The sequence below is a fragment of the Gorilla gorilla genome, chromosome 4, assembly GCF_029281585.2.
Source record: "Gorilla gorilla gorilla isolate KB3781 chromosome 4, NHGRI_mGorGor1-v2.1_pri, whole genome shotgun sequence".
NCBI classification, from domain to species: domain Eukaryota; kingdom Metazoa; phylum Chordata; class Mammalia; order Primates; family Hominidae; genus Gorilla; species Gorilla gorilla.
The window spans coordinates 104831796-104850826 of NC_073228.2; the positions used below are offsets into that span (position 1 = coordinate 104831796).

A 19031-nucleotide genomic window follows, 5' to 3' on the forward strand; every position below is an offset into this window, starting at 1 on the left:
TGACAATCATTGTAGGAAAGCAGACCCAAATTATACAAACTTTCCCATCAAGTATCAACAACACAATGATTGTTTAAAACTAAACATCCAGGACTCCACATATGAGAAAGGGAATGTACAGAGCCTGATCACTGTCCACTTAGTGTTTACAGTTTTTTTCCCTGCCTCCTGGGGAATAAAAGAGGAAAGGAGATGACCAGAGTGGGGAAATGTGAGAAATCAAGAGAAAACAATAAATAATGTAAGTAATCTTAACAATTTTCAGCATATTTTTCTCATTTTGTAATTATACAATCTTGAGGTTGGAAGCAATCTTGACATGCATGTAATTTAAATATATCAAAGTCTTTGAAGACTTATGTATTTTTTTAAAGTTCTCAAATTTGATTGGATGGGAAGCACACTGCAGGTTGAATAACAACATATATGAGGCCATGGAAATGTTACTAATCTTCATGGGTTTGCTAATGACATTGGTAAAACAATAGGACAAAGGTTATAAATATACTTATCCAAATTTTTGTAAAAGGTTCCTGTGAAAATATTTTGAAAATTGCAAAGTGCCATCCAAATATGACATGGAATTATTATTTTCCTTCGTTTGTAGCAGAACAGAGAATAAAAATATCAAGACATAAAATAAACATCAGTTTAGTTGGAAAAAACAGGAAGCTATATATTCAAAAATGACCTAGAAGAAAAAGTACATTATAAAAAAAATTGATAACAGCAAAATTGCTTATGCATGCAGTCACATAAAGAAAAAAGTTTATATTAGTTCATTCTCGCACTGCTATAAAGATACTCCTGGAGACTAGGTAGTTTATAAATATAGCAGGTTTAATTGACTCACAGTTCTACATGGCTATGGAGGCCTAAGCAAAAGTACAATCATGGCAGAAGGGGAAGCAGGCATCTTCTTCACAAAGTGCAGGTAAGAATGTGATTGCACAAGAAAAACTACCATTGAGAAAACCACCAGGTCTCCTGAGAATTCACTCACTATCATGAGAAATGCATGGGAAACCACCCCCATAATCTAATCACTTCCCTTCTATGACAGATGGCGATTACAATTTCCTCCCTTGACACATGTGGATTGCAATTTGAGATGAGATTTGAATGGGGACACAGAGCCAAACCATATCATTCCACCCTGGCCCCTCCTAAATCTCATGCCCTTTATACATTTCAAAACCAATCATACCTTCCCAAGAGTCCTTCAAAGTCTTAACTAATTTCAGCGTTAACTCAAAAGTCAATAGTCAAAAGTCTCATCCAAGACAAGGCAAGTTCCTTCAGCCTATGAGCCTGTCAAATCAAAAGCAAGTTAGTTATTTCCTAGATACAATGGGAGTACAGGTATTGGGCAAATACACTCGTTCTCAATGGGAGAAGTTGGCAAAAACAAAGGGGCTACAAGTGCCATGCAAGTCTGAAATCCAGTGGGTCAGTCAAATCTTAAAGCTCTGAAATGATATCCTTTAACTCCATGTCTCACATTCAAGTCAAGCTGATGCAAGAGTTGGGTTAGCACGGTCTTGGGCAGCTCTGTCCCTGTGGCCTTGCAGGGTACAGACTCCTCCAGGCTGCTTTCATGGGTTGGCATTGAGTGTCTGTGGCTTTTCCAGGTGCCTGGTGCAAGCTGTCGGTGGACCTAACATTTTGGGGCCTGGAGAACCATGGCTCTCTTCTCACAGCTTCACTAGGCAATGACCCAGTGGGAACTCTGTGTGGGGGCTCCACCCCCACATTTTCTTTCCTCATTGCCCTAGCAGTGGCCCTCCACGAGTGCTCCACCCCTGCAGCAGACTTCTGCATGGACATCCAGGCATTTTCATACATCCTCTGAAATCTAGGCGGAGTGTCCCAAACCTGAGTTCTTGACTTCTGTGCACCTACAAGCCCAATATCACCTCAAGACTTGGGGCTTGCACCCTCTGAAGCAACAGCCTGAGCTGTATGTTGGCCATTTTTAGTCACAGCTGGGATGCAGGGCACCGAGTCCCAAGATTGCACAAAGCAGCAAGGCCCTGGGCCTGTCCCAGGAAACCATTTTTTTCTTCTTCTAGGCCTCCCTGCCTGTGATGGGATGGCCTGCTGCAAAGACCTCTGACATGCCCTGGAGACATTTATCCTATTGTCTTGGTGATTAACATTTTGCTCCTTGTTACTTATGCAAATTTCTGCAGCTGGCTTGAATTTCTCCCCAGAAAATGTTTTTTTTTTCTTTTTTATTGCATTGTCAGACTGCAACTTTTCCAAAATTTTTTTGCTCTGCTTACATTTTAAACATAAGTTCCCATTTCAGATCATCTCACTCAAGTTCAAAGTTCCACAGATCTCTAGGGCAGGGGCAAAATGCTGCCAGTTTCTTTGCTAAAGCCTAGCAACTATGACCTCTGCACAATTTCCCAATAAACTCTTCATCTCCATCTGTGAGCATCTCAACTTGGACTTCATTGTCCATATTGTTACAGGTAGTTAGGCATGAGGGAGGCGGGAGAGCGATCCTATACTACCCACTAGAAATCTTGGGTGATGGTTTTGCTATTACCACATAGCCTCTCTAAAAATGATAATTTGGCAGCGCCAGGGAGAGGCCATTTCTTGATGGTCCACACCTGTTAAAAAATGTTAGCTGACTGCGGAACCCAGGGAGAAGCCACTTCCTGGGCATGCGTGTTAAGAGACAAAGGTGGTAAAGTATGATCTTCTGGGCACATGCTACCCAAAATAGGAAGCCTCAGATGGGCATGCACATAACTCCCTAAGCACATTGTGCGTGCTTAATTCTAAAGGGTAAGAAAAGCACTGGGCATGCAGAAAGCCCACCCTAGTAGAAGAGTCATGGGAAAGAGGAGAGCTTATAAAATCCTAGACTCATGGTTAAACAGGACACTTAACCCTGTCTTTAACCTTCATGTGCCTGCTTGGTTCTCTTCCAAGTACATCTTCCTTTCTTTCCTGTCCTATGGCCTTTCTAACTTCCATTCCTGCTCTGGAACTTGGCTCCTTCTCTTTTTCTGCCTTATTCCCCTCAGTCGAATATTTTCTTCTGAGGAGGCAAGTACTGAAGTTGTTACAGACCTGTACAGATAGGTCGCAGGTAACTTGGGGTAACAGATCCCTTCCATCAGTAGCAATAGAACTATCAGATTTTGGTCAAAACCATTCAACAAGTCTCTAGGAAGTCCAAACTTCTTTCACGTCTTTCTATCTTTTTCTAAGCCCTCCAAACTGTTCCAGCCTCTGCCTGTTACCCAGTTACAAATTCATGTCCACATTTTCAGGAATCTTTATAGCAGTAACCCACTCTCTGCAGTACCAACTTACTGTAGTAGTCTGTTCTCACACTGGTATAAAGATACTACCTGAGACTAGGTAATTTACAAACAAAGGAGGTTTCATTAACTCACAGTTCTGTATGGCTGGGGAGGTCTCAAACGTACAATTGTGGCAGAAGGAGAAACAGGCATTTACTTCACCAGGCGGCAGGAGAGAGTGTGAGTGTGCAGGAAAAACTAACACTTATAAAATCATCATATCTCAAATAGTGAGAATTCACTCACTATTACAAGAATAGCATGGGGGAACCACCTACATAATCCAATCATTTCCTTTCCTCGACTCCTGGGGATCATAGGTTCCTCCCTTGACACATGGGGATTACAGTTTGAGATAAGATTTGGGTGGGGATACACAGCCAAACCATATCACAGGTAAAATAATGATAATAAGATATTCTGGAGCTCTGGGGCCAGGATGGCTGATTAGAAGCCGCTGGTGTGTGTGCTGTTCTAATAGGGTTTGGCTCTGTGTCCCCAGCAAAATCTCACCTTGAATTGTAATAATCCCCACATGTCAAGGGTGGGACCAGGTGGACATAATTGAATTCTGGGGGTAGTTTCCACCATACAGTTCTCATCATAGTGAGTGAGTTCTCATGAAGATTTAATAGTTATTCCTAAGACATATAGATATCAGATTCTCCAAAGCTGATACAAAAGAAAACCTTGTTAGAGGCAGCTAGAGAGAAGGGGCAGATCATTACAAAGGACACAAGCCAGACAAGATTGGGGGCCTAGATTCAGAATTAATAAAGAAAATAAATTCCAATCAAGAATCTTATATCATGCCAAACTTTATAAGTGAAGGAGACATAAGATTTCTCCCTATTTCTTGTGCTTATATGACAGGCAAATGCTAAGGGAATTCATTACCACCCAACTTGCCTTACAAGATGTCCTGAAGGAAGTGCTAAATATGGAAAGGAAAGACTGTTACTGGTCACTATAAAAACAAACATCAGTACACAGACCATTGCAACCACATAGACATAGACCAAAGCAACCACAAACAAGTCTGCATAATAACCAGCTAATGAAATGATGACAGTGTCAAATCCACACATATCAACTGCAACGTTTAATGTTCATGGGCTAGATGCTCCAATCAGAAGGCACCAAGTGGCAAGCTGGATAACGAAGCATGACCCAATGTTACGCTATCTTCAAAAGATCCATCTCACATGCAGTGACACCAACAGGCTCAAAGTAAAGGTGATGGAGAAAAATCTTCCAAGCAAATGAAAAACATAAAAAAGTAAGGGTTGCCTTTTGAACTTCAGACAAAGCCAACTTTAAACCAACAACAATCAAAGAAGACAAATAAAGGCATTACATAATGGTAAAGAGTTTAATTCAACAAGAAGACCTAACTATCCCAAATATGCATGCACCCAACACAGGAGCACCTAGACTCATAAAGCAAGTTCTTAGAGACCTGTGAAGAGACTTAAATAACCACACAATAAGATTGGGAGACTTCAACACCCCACTGATACTATCTGACAGATTATCAAGGCAGAAAATTATCAGATATTCTGGGAACTGAACTCGACATTTGACCAAATAGAACTAATAGATATCTACAGAACTCTCCACCCCAAGCAATAAAATATACATTTTTTTCATCTTCACATGGTACATATTCTAAACTCAACTGCACATTCATCCATAAAACAATCCTCAGCAAATTAAAAAAAAAACCTGAATTCATACCAACCATAAAATTACATGGAAATTAAGCAAACTTCTCCTGAATAACCTTTCTGTAAACAATGAAATTAAGGCAGAAATCAACAAATTCTTTGAAACTAATGAGAACAAAGATACAACATACCAGAATCTCTGGGACACAGCTAAAGCAGTGTTAAGAGAGAAGTTTATAGCATTAAAACCCACATCAAAATGATAGAAACATCCAAAATTAACAACCTAACATCACACCTAGAGAAACTGGAGAAACAAGAATAAACCAATTCCAAAGCTAGCAAAAGACAAAAAATAAACAAAATCAGAGCTGAACTGAATGAAATTGATACATGAAATACCATAAGAATGATAATTGAATCCAGCAGTTCTTTGAAATAATACCTAAGACAGATAGGCCGCTAGCTACACTAATGAAAATGAGTAAGAAGATCCAAGTAAATACAATCAGAAATGACAAAGGGAACATTACCACCGACCTCAATGAAATACCAAAAACCCTCAGAGACTATTATGAACACCTCTATGCACACAAATTAACAAGCAAAAAACAAACAACCTTATTAAAATGTGGGCAAAGGACATGAACACTTATCAAAAGAAGACACACATGTAGCCAAGAAGCATATGAAAAAATGCTCAATATCACCAATCATTAGAGAAATGCAAATCAAAACCACGATGAGATACCAGCTCACACCACTCAGAATGGCTATTGTAAAAAGTCAAAAAATAGCCAATTCTGACAAGGTTGTAGAGAAAAGGGAATGCTAATACATTCTTAGTGGGAATGTAAACTATTACAGCCATTGTGGAAAGCAGTTTGGAGATTACTTTGTTAAAGAGCTTAAAACAGAACAACCATTTGACCTAGCAATTCTATTACTGGGTGTATACCAAAAGGAATATAAATTGTTCTACCATAAAGACATACCCATATATGATCATCATAGCACTATTTACAGTTGCTAAGACATGAAATCAACCTAAATTCTCATAAACAGTAGACTGGATAAAGAAAATGTGATATATATACACCACGGGATACTAACCAGCCATAAAAAGAGTGAGATCATGTCTTTTTCCACAACATGGATGGAACTTGAGGCCATTATCACAAGCGAACTAACTCAGGAAAAGAAAACCAAATTCCACATGTCCTCACTTATATAAGGGTGAGCTAAACTTTGAGAAAACATAGACATGAAGAAAACAAAAAACACTTGGACCTACTTGAGACGGGAGGGTGGGAGGGAGGAGAGCATCAAAAAACTACCTATTAGGTATTATGCTTATTACCTGGGTGATGAAATAATCTGTACACCAAACCCCCATGACATATGATTTACCTATATAAGAAACCTGCACATGTATCCATAAACTTAAAATAAAAGTTACAAAAAAGATATTCTATTAAATTTAAAAAGTTATGTGAGAGCTGGGGCGTAGCACTTTTGTGATAAAAAAAAAGTATACATAAAAGAAAAACCAATGAAATTGGAGGTATAAATTATAAGTGCTCTAATTACTGGAAATAAAGAACCAAGACTGTGCTCAACATTGACCGCTTAAATTAGAACACTTCAAATTTTTCAGAAACATAATGTCCTTGGAAAGAATTATAGTTATGATGCATCAAACTACATTCAGGTAAAAAAGTTATTTTTTATTGTGGGAAAATAAGCCCAAAGTTGAAATTTATTGGAGAAACAAGGGGTTTTGCAGTGGACTTGAGCATACATTTTGCAACTTGTCTGGAGGAGGCAAGATATAATACAGCCTTGGCAAGGCTAAGCATAGTTGAATGAAGACTGCTGATAAAAGGGTAGATGAAATTAAGTATGAGACTTATTAGAATCAAATACTTTATTACTAAGGTAAATGTGGTACAAACATAAGTAGGAATTTTATTTCAAAAACATTATATAAAGCAATATTTTTTGGGTAATTATCACGGAAAGTGAACTGTGTCAAGTTTATAGCCTTTAATTATTTCTTCTTTATGGAGTCCTGTGTTAAGAAGACATCTTTGGGTTGGGCGCAGTTGCTCATGCCCGAAATCCCAGGACCATGGGAGGCCGAGTCAGGCGAATCACCTGAGGTCAGGAGTTCGAGACCAGCCTGGTCAACACGGTGAAACCCCATCTCCACTATAAATACAAAACTTAGCTGGGCATGGTGGCAGGCACCTGTAATACTAGCTACTTGGGAGACTGAGACAGGAGAATTGCTTGAACCCAGGAAGCGGAGGTTGCAGTGAGCCGAGATCATGCCACTGCAATCCAGCCTGGGTGTCAGAGCAAGACTCTGTCTCTAAATAAATGAATAAATAAAGACATAAAGAAAGACATCTGTTCCTCTTCCTTTGGCTGAAGACCCCATAGGGTGCTTTGTTATTAGTGGTGTCTACTGAATGAGAATAGGTGGGATTTTCAATCCTGTGACCTACCACCACAAATTTCCCAGAATATTGAAAGAAGAGAAAGGGCTACCAAATGCAAACTCCATTCCAAATTTGGTTTTTGATACAAAATCATTATCTATTCTATTATTTTGTGAAGCCTATCCAAATTATATGTGAGGCTTGGACAATATGAGAGTGGCTTACCTTTGAGATAACATGAAATTTTATAAATATGTGGAATCCTTGTCTGTGATGTTCTTATTAATAATGAGAGATGGTCAGCTGGTCACGGTGGCTCATGCACGTAATCCAAGCACTTTGGGAGGCCAAGGCGGGCAGATTACCTGAGGTCAGGAGTTCGAGACCAGCCCAGCCAACGTGGTGAAACCCCATCTCCACTAAAAATACAAAAAAACCAAAATTAGCCAGGCATGGTGGCACACGCCTGTAATCCTAGCTACTAGGGAGGCTGAGGCAGGAGAATTGCTTGAGCCCAGGAGATGGAGGTTGCAGTGAGCAGAGATCATGCCACTGCACTCCAGCCTGGCTGACAGAGCGAGACTCTGTCTCAAAAATAATAACAATAATAATAATAATAAGAGATGATCAATATATGATAATATTTCTAAAGAAAAAAGCAGAAAGTAGAATGTCAGTATGCTAGTTAAATAATTTAAAAAATGTAGATAAAACTTCAAAAGAAGTCCACTTCTCCAATGGAGACATTATTACATTATAGAGTTTAGGAGATAGTTTGGGTTTATAAGCTCTAATCATTTTTCAAAACTGGCAAGGTATAATTATGTTTAAGTTCAATTCTTTAGGATTGAAATATGTATCCACACAATGCTCATGAGGTACTATGTGCTTACTTATTAATTTCCTAAGAGGTTTAGAAGGTTTAAAGATGGGGTGGAAAAATTGTACACAGATATATATATTTCTAGATAAACATATCATTCTAGGTTTTCTATTTCTCCCACACAGGTGAGTTTTCTTCCTCTCATATTCAGTATTTAGAATTTAATGTTACAGTTTCAATCAGTAAAGGAACTATTAGAACTGAATGCAAATTAAAAAGTCTCTTCAAAGTTGTTTCCAACTTGTACTGAGAAGCAATTAGAGGAAGCTTAAAGAAAGTACTTTCTTCCATATGCTTCTTTTCTAAAGCATTGCTTTTTTTTTTCCATTGCATATTTTGTTTTAGTATTTGAAAGGGTATTTTAGAAACAATTTCTCTGATACGGTAGAGAATGAACTACAGGCAATCATAATTGAGTAATATTTGTTTTATGTTTAATACTACAATCTAGGATATAAAATGTATATAAGATAGAATGTTCTTTTCAAAGACTCTACAGTCTAACAGAGATCATAATATACGAACACATTATTTAGCTAAATAGCATCATATAAATATTAATAGATGCAAAATAAATTCAATGTAGCATTACTTTGCTAGGCTATAATATTAAAAGACATTGGTCATCTTTTGAAAAATAATTTAGAAAAGAATGTTTAAGGAAAAGTAAATTAAAAATGAATTTTCATTTAACTCAAAATGGACCATAAACCTAAATATAAAACTTCTAGAGGAAAATGTGGGAGAAAAAGCCAAGAAACCCTGAATTTGGCAACGAATTTTTAGATACCACATAAAAAAGCACAATCCATGAAAGAAAAAGTTAATAAGTGGAACTTCATTAAAATTAAGAATATAGACAGATGAAAAGAAAAAATATCTACTCCGTGAAAGATACTATTAAGAGAATCAAAAGCAAGCTATTGCCTGGGAGAAAATATTTGCAAAATATATATAAGACAAAGGATTTGTATCTAGAGTATGCAAAGAAAACTTAAAACTCAACAGGAAAGCAGAAAAAAAAAACCTGATTAAAAATTGACCAAAAGATCCGAAAGACAATTCAACAAGGAGGATATACAGATAGCAAATTAGCATATGAAAAATTGCTCAACATTATTTGTCATTAGAGGATTACAAACTAAAACAATGAGCTACTACTATAAACCAATTAGAATAGCTAAAATCAGCTCCCTTTCACCCACCTCCAAAAATAAAAAGAAATCAAAATAAAAACCGTATGGTGCCAATTGCTTGCAAAGATGCAGAGCAATAGAAACTCTCATTCATTGTTTGTTGGAGTAAAAAATTATACAGCCATTTTGAAGACATTCGGTAATTTTCTTACAAAGCTAAACATAGTCTTTTCATATGAACTCTCCATCATGCTCCTAGGTATTTACCAAAGTGACTTGAAAATTTATGTCTTACCAAAATCTGCCCATGTATGAAATTAGCATTATTTAAAATTTTCCCAAACTGGAAGCAAACAAAATGTTCTTCAATATTCGAATGGAGACATAAGCTGTGATACAACCATGTAATGGATTTTTAGTCAATGATAAAAGGAAATGAACTGTGAAGCCACAAAAAGGCATGAATTAATCTCACATGCATATTTAACTGAAAAAAAACTGGTTTTCATACTGTATAATTTCAATTTTGAAAAAGCCAAAACTATGGTAACTGAACAGTAATTTCTAGGGGTTTGAGGAATGGAGAAAGTATTGATTAGGTGAAACACAGGGTTTATTTTAGGATGTAAAACTAATCTGTATGATACTGTAATGGTGATACAGGATACCATTTATTTGGTAAAATTCTTAGAATTTTACAGCACAAGGTATAAACCTCAATATATGCAAATTAAAGAAAAATTATTTAGGAGTTCAGGAGTTCCTAGGATGGAATGCAGAATGTGACAACTAACTCTATTACCAATGTATAAAACAAGTTTATTGAAGCGGGAAGGGGAAAGGTGCTGACCAAAGTACCTTTGGAAATGAATAGAGTCTGTAGGACTAAAGGCAAAAGCAATTGCCTATATGCACTGTATTTCATTTGATAAACTGCTCCTTCTCCCCACCGTGAGGATACAGGCTAACAATTCTGACACATCCATACATGTATATTGGAATTGAACTATTAAGTACATGGATAGCAGATGATAGAAGTCATGTTTCTCATTATTGGAGTGAGAAGTTACAAATAAGCAAGGAGAGGAAGATGGAATGACACTGTGGTAATGAATTAAAGCCTGAGACATCAATATGAATTTAATTTTAGCTTACTAGGAATTCAAATGATTACACAGAGAAATATTTACAGATATATGCATATCTACACATTATTATATTTTCTTTCTCTGTCAGCTGAGAGTCTAGATGAAACACACCCAATACTCACAACAGTCACAGCAATGAGCATGCCTAATGTCCACATCTTTGCTTCTCATATCATTTTATATGGTTTGGCTGTGTCCCCACCCAAGTCATATTTTGAATTGTAGCTCCCACAATTCCAACGTGTTGTGGGAGGGAACTGATGGGAGGTAATTTAATCATGGAGGTGGGTCTTTCCCGTGCCATTCTCGGGATAGTGAATAAGTCTCATGAGATCTGATGGTTTTATAAAGGCGAGTTTCCCTGCACAAGCTCTCTTTCTCTTGTCTGCCACCATGAGAGATGTGCCTTTCACTTTCTGCCATGATTGTGATGCCTCCTCAGCCACATGCAACTGTGAGTCCATTAAACCTCTTTCTTTTGTAAATTGCCCAGTCTTGGGAATGTCTTTATCAGCAGTGTGAATATGGACTAATACATCATTCTCTAACAAAAAGAATTATGACCCCTCAGAGAAATGGCTGATTCTAATACTAGGGCAAATTTATCCAAAATGCACCTGGAGTATCTTGCGGTATCAGAAAGTTAGAAAGTCCCATATCCCCATAACTCCAGGGTAATCTTAAGAAAAACATTAGACAAAACTTAATTTTGAGACATTCTACAAAATTACTAATAATTCTCATAGGTGTCAAGATTATCAAAAACAAGGAAACTATGAGAAACTATCACAGCCAATACAAACCCAAGGAGACACGAGGACTATAGTTAATATGGTATCTTAGATGATATATTGGAACAAAAAATAACATCAGGTTAAAAACTAAGGACATATGAATAAATATGCATTTTTACTTAATAAAAATGTATCAATATTGGTTTATTAAATATAACAACTGTACCATACTAAGGAAAATATTAATAGAGAAAATTGGTTTGGATTATATGGTAACTTTTTGTACTATTTTTGTAATTTTTCTCAAAATCTAAAAGTGTTCTAAAAATAATTTAAAAATAGATATAGAAATAAAAGCAGAATGTAATATAATGAAGACAGACTAGAGAAAAAAACGCTAATAAAAATTAACAGAGCTATAGTAGGAGTTTGACAATTGGTTCCTAATTAATGATTATATTTGGCAGAAAATGAAAAGGATACAATAAAATTAAGTGAGAAAATAAACCTTAGAATGCTTGATTTTCATTAATACACTTTAATTGTGCAAGAAGATATTTTGGCAGGTCTACCTTCCTTTCCAAAAGCTCTATTATCTAGTCCCCAAAATTTCTGCTGTAACAAATCATATATAAACCTTGATGTTGCTTTTCTCAACTTCCTCATAATATATTGCTATAATCTAGGAGGGTTATTTTATCACAATACCCATGGAGATGAATTATAAGTAATGCTTTTGGTAAATTTACGGACACAACAAAATCAATAATTTTAAGTTAGGTAACAAATAAACAAGGCAATTAGCATCGTCTTTATGCTCCGACTAATATAAAGTGATGACATAGAGTAGCAAGGTTACCAGACAGGGTATTCATTTTGTGTGTTTAAAGAAAATCTAACCAAAAACAAGATGTTGATTGACAGATGAGAAGTAGCCACTCCCATGAAGAAATCTATTTATTTTATTTCTTCAACAGGTTAATATCGATGATATATGTATGTGCCACAGCAATTGAAAGGCAAAATATTTTCTTGCTAAGAAACAGAAAAGGTACTGGGTAGTTGTCAATGGTGATGAACAAGGAAATAGCATGGTATGGGATGAGGTTTGAGAGTGTGGCACGGATCTGCATGTATAGAGCTAGTAGGCCATGGTTAGAAACAGGGATTCAATCTTACTTTTAAAGAAGAGCCAATAGAAGATTGCCTGGTAAATTATTTCATATTTTCCCTGTACTTCTTTAACATGATAAAGATTTTCTAATTTAAGCAAACTTTTATCATTTTATATTCCAAAATTTGGGAGTAAGCAAGGATGTTCACTTGAAACACTATCATTAAAAACTATTCTGAACTTGTTCTATAATTATACACAGAAATTAGAGGAACAACTCAGAAAAACAAAATCAACATTTTATATGTTGTTTGAAACTGTATTTAGAATTAACTAAAGCTTAATAAAGTGACTGATTTAACATAGCTGATTAATAACCATTATAAAAAGGATTAGTTTTTCCAAGTATTAGCAAAATATAAAATTTATACTAGTTAAAATTTGAGTGGCAAATAATATTATAATAACTAGAATGACTAATATAAAATTCTGAAAACTCTATGTGAGAAAATGATATTTCAGTATATATAAACAATTTCAATAATCACAGAAAAGTAACATGCCTCTGGATGTGAAGAGTTTCAGTGGATTTAAAATGTTTAAATTGTTTAATTTATAGATTAACAAAATGTCAGTCAAGGTATAGAATTTTACCTCTAATAAAATAATGCTGCCTTTTATTAGAAAGAACATAACTATGAAGATAACTTTTTGTGTTTGTTAAAGAAGCCAGGCTTTAGCTTTATCAGTAAAATCTGTACTTCAATTCTCATGGGATTATAAGAGTAGCTTTATTGAAATCATTTTACTTTCTTTACTGGAAACTACACAAACACGAAGGATAGGACAATCTAAAAACAGCATTTCCAGCATTATAAAGAAAGAGAAGTCCCAAACCACCTTGAGAGTGAGCGCTGGCAAGGCAACAAAGTCCAGGAGAACCAGACTGGAAATCCAGGCACGAGGTCCTGACAGTGCAATAGGAACGAATGGAGAGTGCAGAAGGTCCTTGCATGGGAACAGCAGATCTTAGAAATCACCCTATAAAATTCACTTTCAGAAACAGAGCTTCATTTGAAAAAGACCTACTAGGAGCAGAGATGAGAAGCAGCATGCAACCACTGATGAACAAGAGAGAAGGCTTGCAAAATCCTCAAGATGTCAGTGGTGGAAGATCTCAAAATACACCAGCAAATTGTATTTTCTAAATGTGAGTACATAATCTTAAAATATGTAACTATTGTTAACTGATTCCAGTGAAAGGACTAGGAAATATATAGTGAGCCATATAAAGCCTCTTGAGTGTCCTCATTGCAAGGGATCCAAAAGAGGGAACAAAAAGATAGCCACAATGTCATTTATAACCTAGTCTTGGAAGTCACACACCCTCATTTTCACCACATTATGTTCATTATAAATGAGGAGTAGAACTAGGCTACATGTTTTGGAGAGAGGAGTGTCAGAGAACTGGTAGAGATGTTTTAAAACCACTGTATAACTTCTATCTATATCAGCTGTTTTTCCTACATTTACAATTTGGTTATTCAGATATTTAGTTTGTTAAGGAAAGGCAGGAAAACTTTTTTTTTCCTCCACTTTCTTAATACCTTTCAGGATAATGAATGGTTCCCCAACTATCCTCAAAGGTAATCAATTAGTTTTTTTACTATCATTATAAATGCATAGATTTTTGTATATTTCACATGTTTTAACAAACTAGAGTAATTTTTCTTTTTGATGTTCAATTGTCTCAATTTTTTTTTCAGCAGAAACTTTTAAAAGTTGGTGCTGAGTCCTTTTCCAAAAATAGCCTTTAGCATAACTCCTTGGCTTTATAGTGTCATGAAATATTATTCATTTACCTGAAAGTTTGCCCCAAATAGGATAATTGACTATTTCTCCAAGGATTCCTGATTGTTTTCAGAGAGAACTGGCAAATATGGCTATTTGATTTCTAGGAGTACTTATTATTACTGAGCTAGGTAAACTTTTAGATATTTTCAGTAGACAAATCTAAGGAAAAATATATATGAGAAAATACATCATGAATTTTTTCTGACATTTTGTACATAACTTTTTCAATTTTATATTTGCATCTCTGTTCACCTGCATTGACAATCATTCTTTATATGTATACATGTTTATATTTTCAAAATACATGTTTCTATATTATTACTAACAACACTGTTATTAAAAAACAGCTTAAGATTTTTGTGGCAGTTCTTTTGCCCTATTATTTTTAATGGCAAAAACTGCAATCGGTCTTGCCCCAACATAATACTATATTTTAAAATTAGTTCAGAGTATTTCCTTTGCACTTTGAACACTGAATTGATAGGCGGTGATCTTCTTCAGATAAATTTGGTTTTAAATTGCTAGTGGTTCTTCTTTATTTAATTTAATCTTGTTTTATAATTATGTAAACTAATTATACAATACACAAGTCAAGTGATATTTAAAAACAACTATTTCTTCTTCCCATTTCTATTTCCACTGAGCCATAAACACTTTCCCCCAAAAGTACCTATTTTCCAGTTAGTGATTTTGTTTCATTTTATAATATATGCAAATATGCATACACATGTATGCTATACTCCTTAGAAAATGATATTAAACTATATATTCTTGTCTTCACTTTTTATCATTTAACATATGCATCATGTTGTATACCTTAAATATATACAATAAAATTTACTTTAAAAACTTATGTTGGAGTACACTGTGCAAAAGAAGATAGACACAGTTTTTACTTTTTTCCTGTAGTTACAGAGTGCTTCACTGAATCTTTGTATGGAATATGGAGCCAACCTCTGGGTGCTAGAAATACCCCTAGCTTTGGGATTGGTATTTGATTTTGGATATTTTCAGTAGAAAAAAACGGGGCAAAATAATTAAGAGAAATATTCTTAATATTCTTTTTTTTTTTTGAGACGGAGTCTTACTCTATCACCCAGGCTGGAGTGCAGTGGCATGATCTCGGCTCACTGCAACTTCCCGCCTCCCAGATTCAAGCAGTTCTCCTGCCTCAGCCTCCTGAGTAGCTGGGATTACATGCTCATGCCACCACCCCCGGCTAATTTTTGTAATTTCAGTAGAGACGGGGTTTCACCATGTTAGTCAGGCTAGTCTTGAACTCCTGACATCGTGATCCACCCGCCTCGGCCTCCCAAAGTGCTGGGATTATAGGCATGAGCCACCGTGCCTGGCTAAGAGAAATATTCTAATTCTGCCATATTGATGGAACTCTGGCTGTACATTGTCTTTTATTATTATACATAGGGTTACAACGTCCACGTAATTTTAATAGTTTGCCAGTACTTGCTTGGGAACTATCTTAAATGTGAGTTTTAGGATTAATAAGTATACTAAATATAATTTTTCTGAATAGTGTCTCTCTTAGTTCGTTTGTGTTGCTATAAAGGGATAACTGAGGCTGGATAATTTAGAAAGAAAAGAGGTATATTTTGCTCATAATTCTGCAGGCTGTGCAAAAAGCATGGGGCCAGCATCTGCTTCTGGTGGAAGCCTCAGATTGCTTCTATTTATGCAGAGGCTGAGACAGGGAGCCTGTGTAGTGAACAGGCAACCTACAGAATGGGAGAAAATTTTTGCAATCTATCCATCTGACAAAGAGCTAATATCCGGAATTGACAAAGAACTTAAACAGATTTACAAGAAAAAAAAACAACACCATCAAAAAGTGAGCAAAGGATATGAACAGACACTTCTCAAAAGAAGACATTTATGCAGCCAACAAACATATGCAAAAAAGCTCATCATCACTGGTCATTAGAGAAATGCAAATCAATATCACAATGAGATACCATCTCACACCAGTTAGAATGGCGATAATTAAAAAGTCAGGAAACAACAGATGCTGGAGAGAATATGGAGAAATTGGAACGCTTTTACACTGCTGGTGGGAGTGTAAATTAGTTCAACCATTGTGGAAGACAGTGTGGCGATTCCTCAAGGATCTAGAACTAGAAATACCATTTGACCCAGCAATCATTATACCCATATAATCATTACTGGGTATATACCCAATATAATGATTATACCCATATAATCATTACTGGGTATATACCCAAAGGATTATAAATCATTCTATTATAAAGACCCATGGACATATATGTTTATTGAGGCATTATTCACAATAGCAAAGATCTGGAACCAATCCAAATGTCCATCAATGATAGACTGGATAAAGAAAATGTGACACATATATACCATGGAATACTATGCAGCCATTAAAAAGGATGAGTTCATGTCCTTTGCAGGGACATGGATGACACTGGAAAACATCATTCTCAGCAAACTAACACAAGAACAGAAAACCAAACACTGCATCTTCTCACTCATAAGTGGGAGCTGAACAATGAGAACACATGGGCACAGGGAGGAGAGCATCACACACTGGGGCCTGTCAGGGGGGTGGGGGGCTAGAAGAGGGATAGCATTCAGAGAAATACCTAATGTAGATGATGGGTTGATGTGTGCAACAAATCACCATGGCACGTGTATACCTATGTAACAAACCTGCATGTTCTGCACATGTACCCCAGAACTTAAAGTATAAATAATAATGATAATAATAATGAAAGGGAGCCTGTGTTTGCAGAGATCACACAGCCAGAAAGGAAGCAACTGGGGCTGTGCCAGGCTCTTTTAAACAGCCAGCTCTCTTAAGAACTAATAGAATGAGTGCTCATTCAAACCCCACCCCACAGAGCGAAAACATTAATCTACTCAAGAGGGATCCACCCCCATGATCAAACTATAGCAGTGCCAAATTCCCATCCACAGGTATGATTACAATTTGCAACTTTACCAGAAATTATGAATCTGTATTTAGACAAGTATACCAAGAAAACATGTTATCCAATTTCTGATATTTGCAAATGTAGCAAGAAACACATCTTAATGCTGTCTCACATGCACATCTCTTACTATGAGTATGTGTGCATCTTTTCATATATTAAGGGGTATTTATATGTGTTTAATCACTAGTTATTCAAATCTCTTTTCCACCTTGTTTTCTGTGGATTTGTTGGATTTTTCTCCCTTATTAATAATCATTATTAAGCTATATAACTTCCCAATATTTTCCCATTTTTAAATTGTTTTATTTCCCTGTTCATCATGTATGTTATTTTTATTTTTGTATTGTCAAATGTGTCCTTTTTCCTTTTTATTTCTAAATTTTAAGTTTATTAGAAAAGTTTCTCTCACTCTATGTTATAAAATATCGCTTATTTTATTCTGGTATATCTATGATTTCATATTTTATAACTAAATATATTATCCATATGGGTCTGATATAGTAAGATTCTTGGAAAATTCATTTTATTTTAAAAGACCATTAAAGATATGGAGTCACATTAAATCTCCATACACATTTTAATATATTTCTAAATTCTCTTTTCTATTTCATTGTTCTCTGCAATCATGGACTAATACTGCAATCTTTTTATTTGTACAGAACTTTAAAATGTTTATTATTTGTTTGGGCTAGATAATACTTTTTGCTCTATTTTTTTCATAATTTTCATAACTATTCTTTTTTCACATTCCTCCAAATAAACTTTATATTCAACTTCTGTAGTTCAAGGAAAATATTAGAGAGAATTTTATTAGGATACTGCCAACAGTTTAATAACCCTAGGTAAAATTGGTAGCTGTTATGTTAACTAGTGTTATTCTAGGACATAATTAATACAGCTTCTATTTGTTCATTTTTTTGTGTGTATTTTAGTAGCTTTCTGTTTGTTTTAGGTTTTCCTTCATATCCAGCAAGAATGTTCTATTTTTGTTTATTTTCTAATATTTCTTTACTCATTGATTTACTTGCAATTACATATAGGTTTTTCACTTCTAACTTCAAATTTTTATTGTTATGTACTATCTTTGCTTTTTGTGTCACATAATATGTCTCTTTACTATATTTTCTAATTATATTGGCTTCTAATGCTTATTTGTAAATAATCCTGTATTTTAAATTTAGAGACGATTTTACCTTCTGAATTATAATTAATCTACCTTTGCTTTTATCCCTTATCGGAGTACATTGTCTAACACTTTCAAAACAATCTTAAATAGCAGTAAAAACATTGTGCATTCTTGTTTTGTTCCTCTCTTCAACAGGAAAGTCTCAAGCTTACTTACATTAAGAAAAAAGCTGACTTCTGGCCGGGCGCGGTGGCTCACGCCTGTAATCCCAGCACTTTGGGAGGCCGAGGCGGGCGGATCACGAGGTGAGGAGATGGAGACCACGGTGAAACGCCATCTCTACTAAAAAAATACAAAAAAAAATTAGCCAGGCGCGGTGGCGGGCGCCTGTAGTCCCAGCTACTCCGGAGGCTGAGGTAGGAGAATGGCGGGAACCCGGAAGGCGGAGCTTGCAGTGAGCCGAGACCGCGCCACTGCACTCCAGCCTGGGCGAACTGACATAAAACATCACATATTGTTGAAAAGTATTTTTAACTGAGTAAAAATATGTATCTTGAACTAGCAAAATGGGTTTTCTACATAAATATATTTATATTATTTTCTCCTGAATTTTGATACCATAATGAATTG

General features: G+C 35.7%; 1 long non-coding RNA gene across 2 annotated transcripts in view; it reads right to left on the bottom strand.

Annotated features, from left to right (window-relative positions):
- LOC129533628 (uncharacterized) overlaps positions 1-18814 on the bottom strand; it is a 90349-nt gene extending 71535 nt beyond the window's left edge. The window contains exons 1-2 of one of the 2 annotated variants that reach the window (XR_010133912.1): positions 18618-18814; positions 7663-7856 (exon numbers count right to left, since the gene is read on the bottom strand). This is a non-coding gene — a long non-coding RNA (uncharacterized lncRNA). The remainder of the gene's footprint in view (positions 1-7662; positions 7857-18617) is intronic. The other variant, XR_010133913.1, reaches the window with a different exon arrangement.
- Positions 18815-19031: the final 217 nt, after the last annotated feature.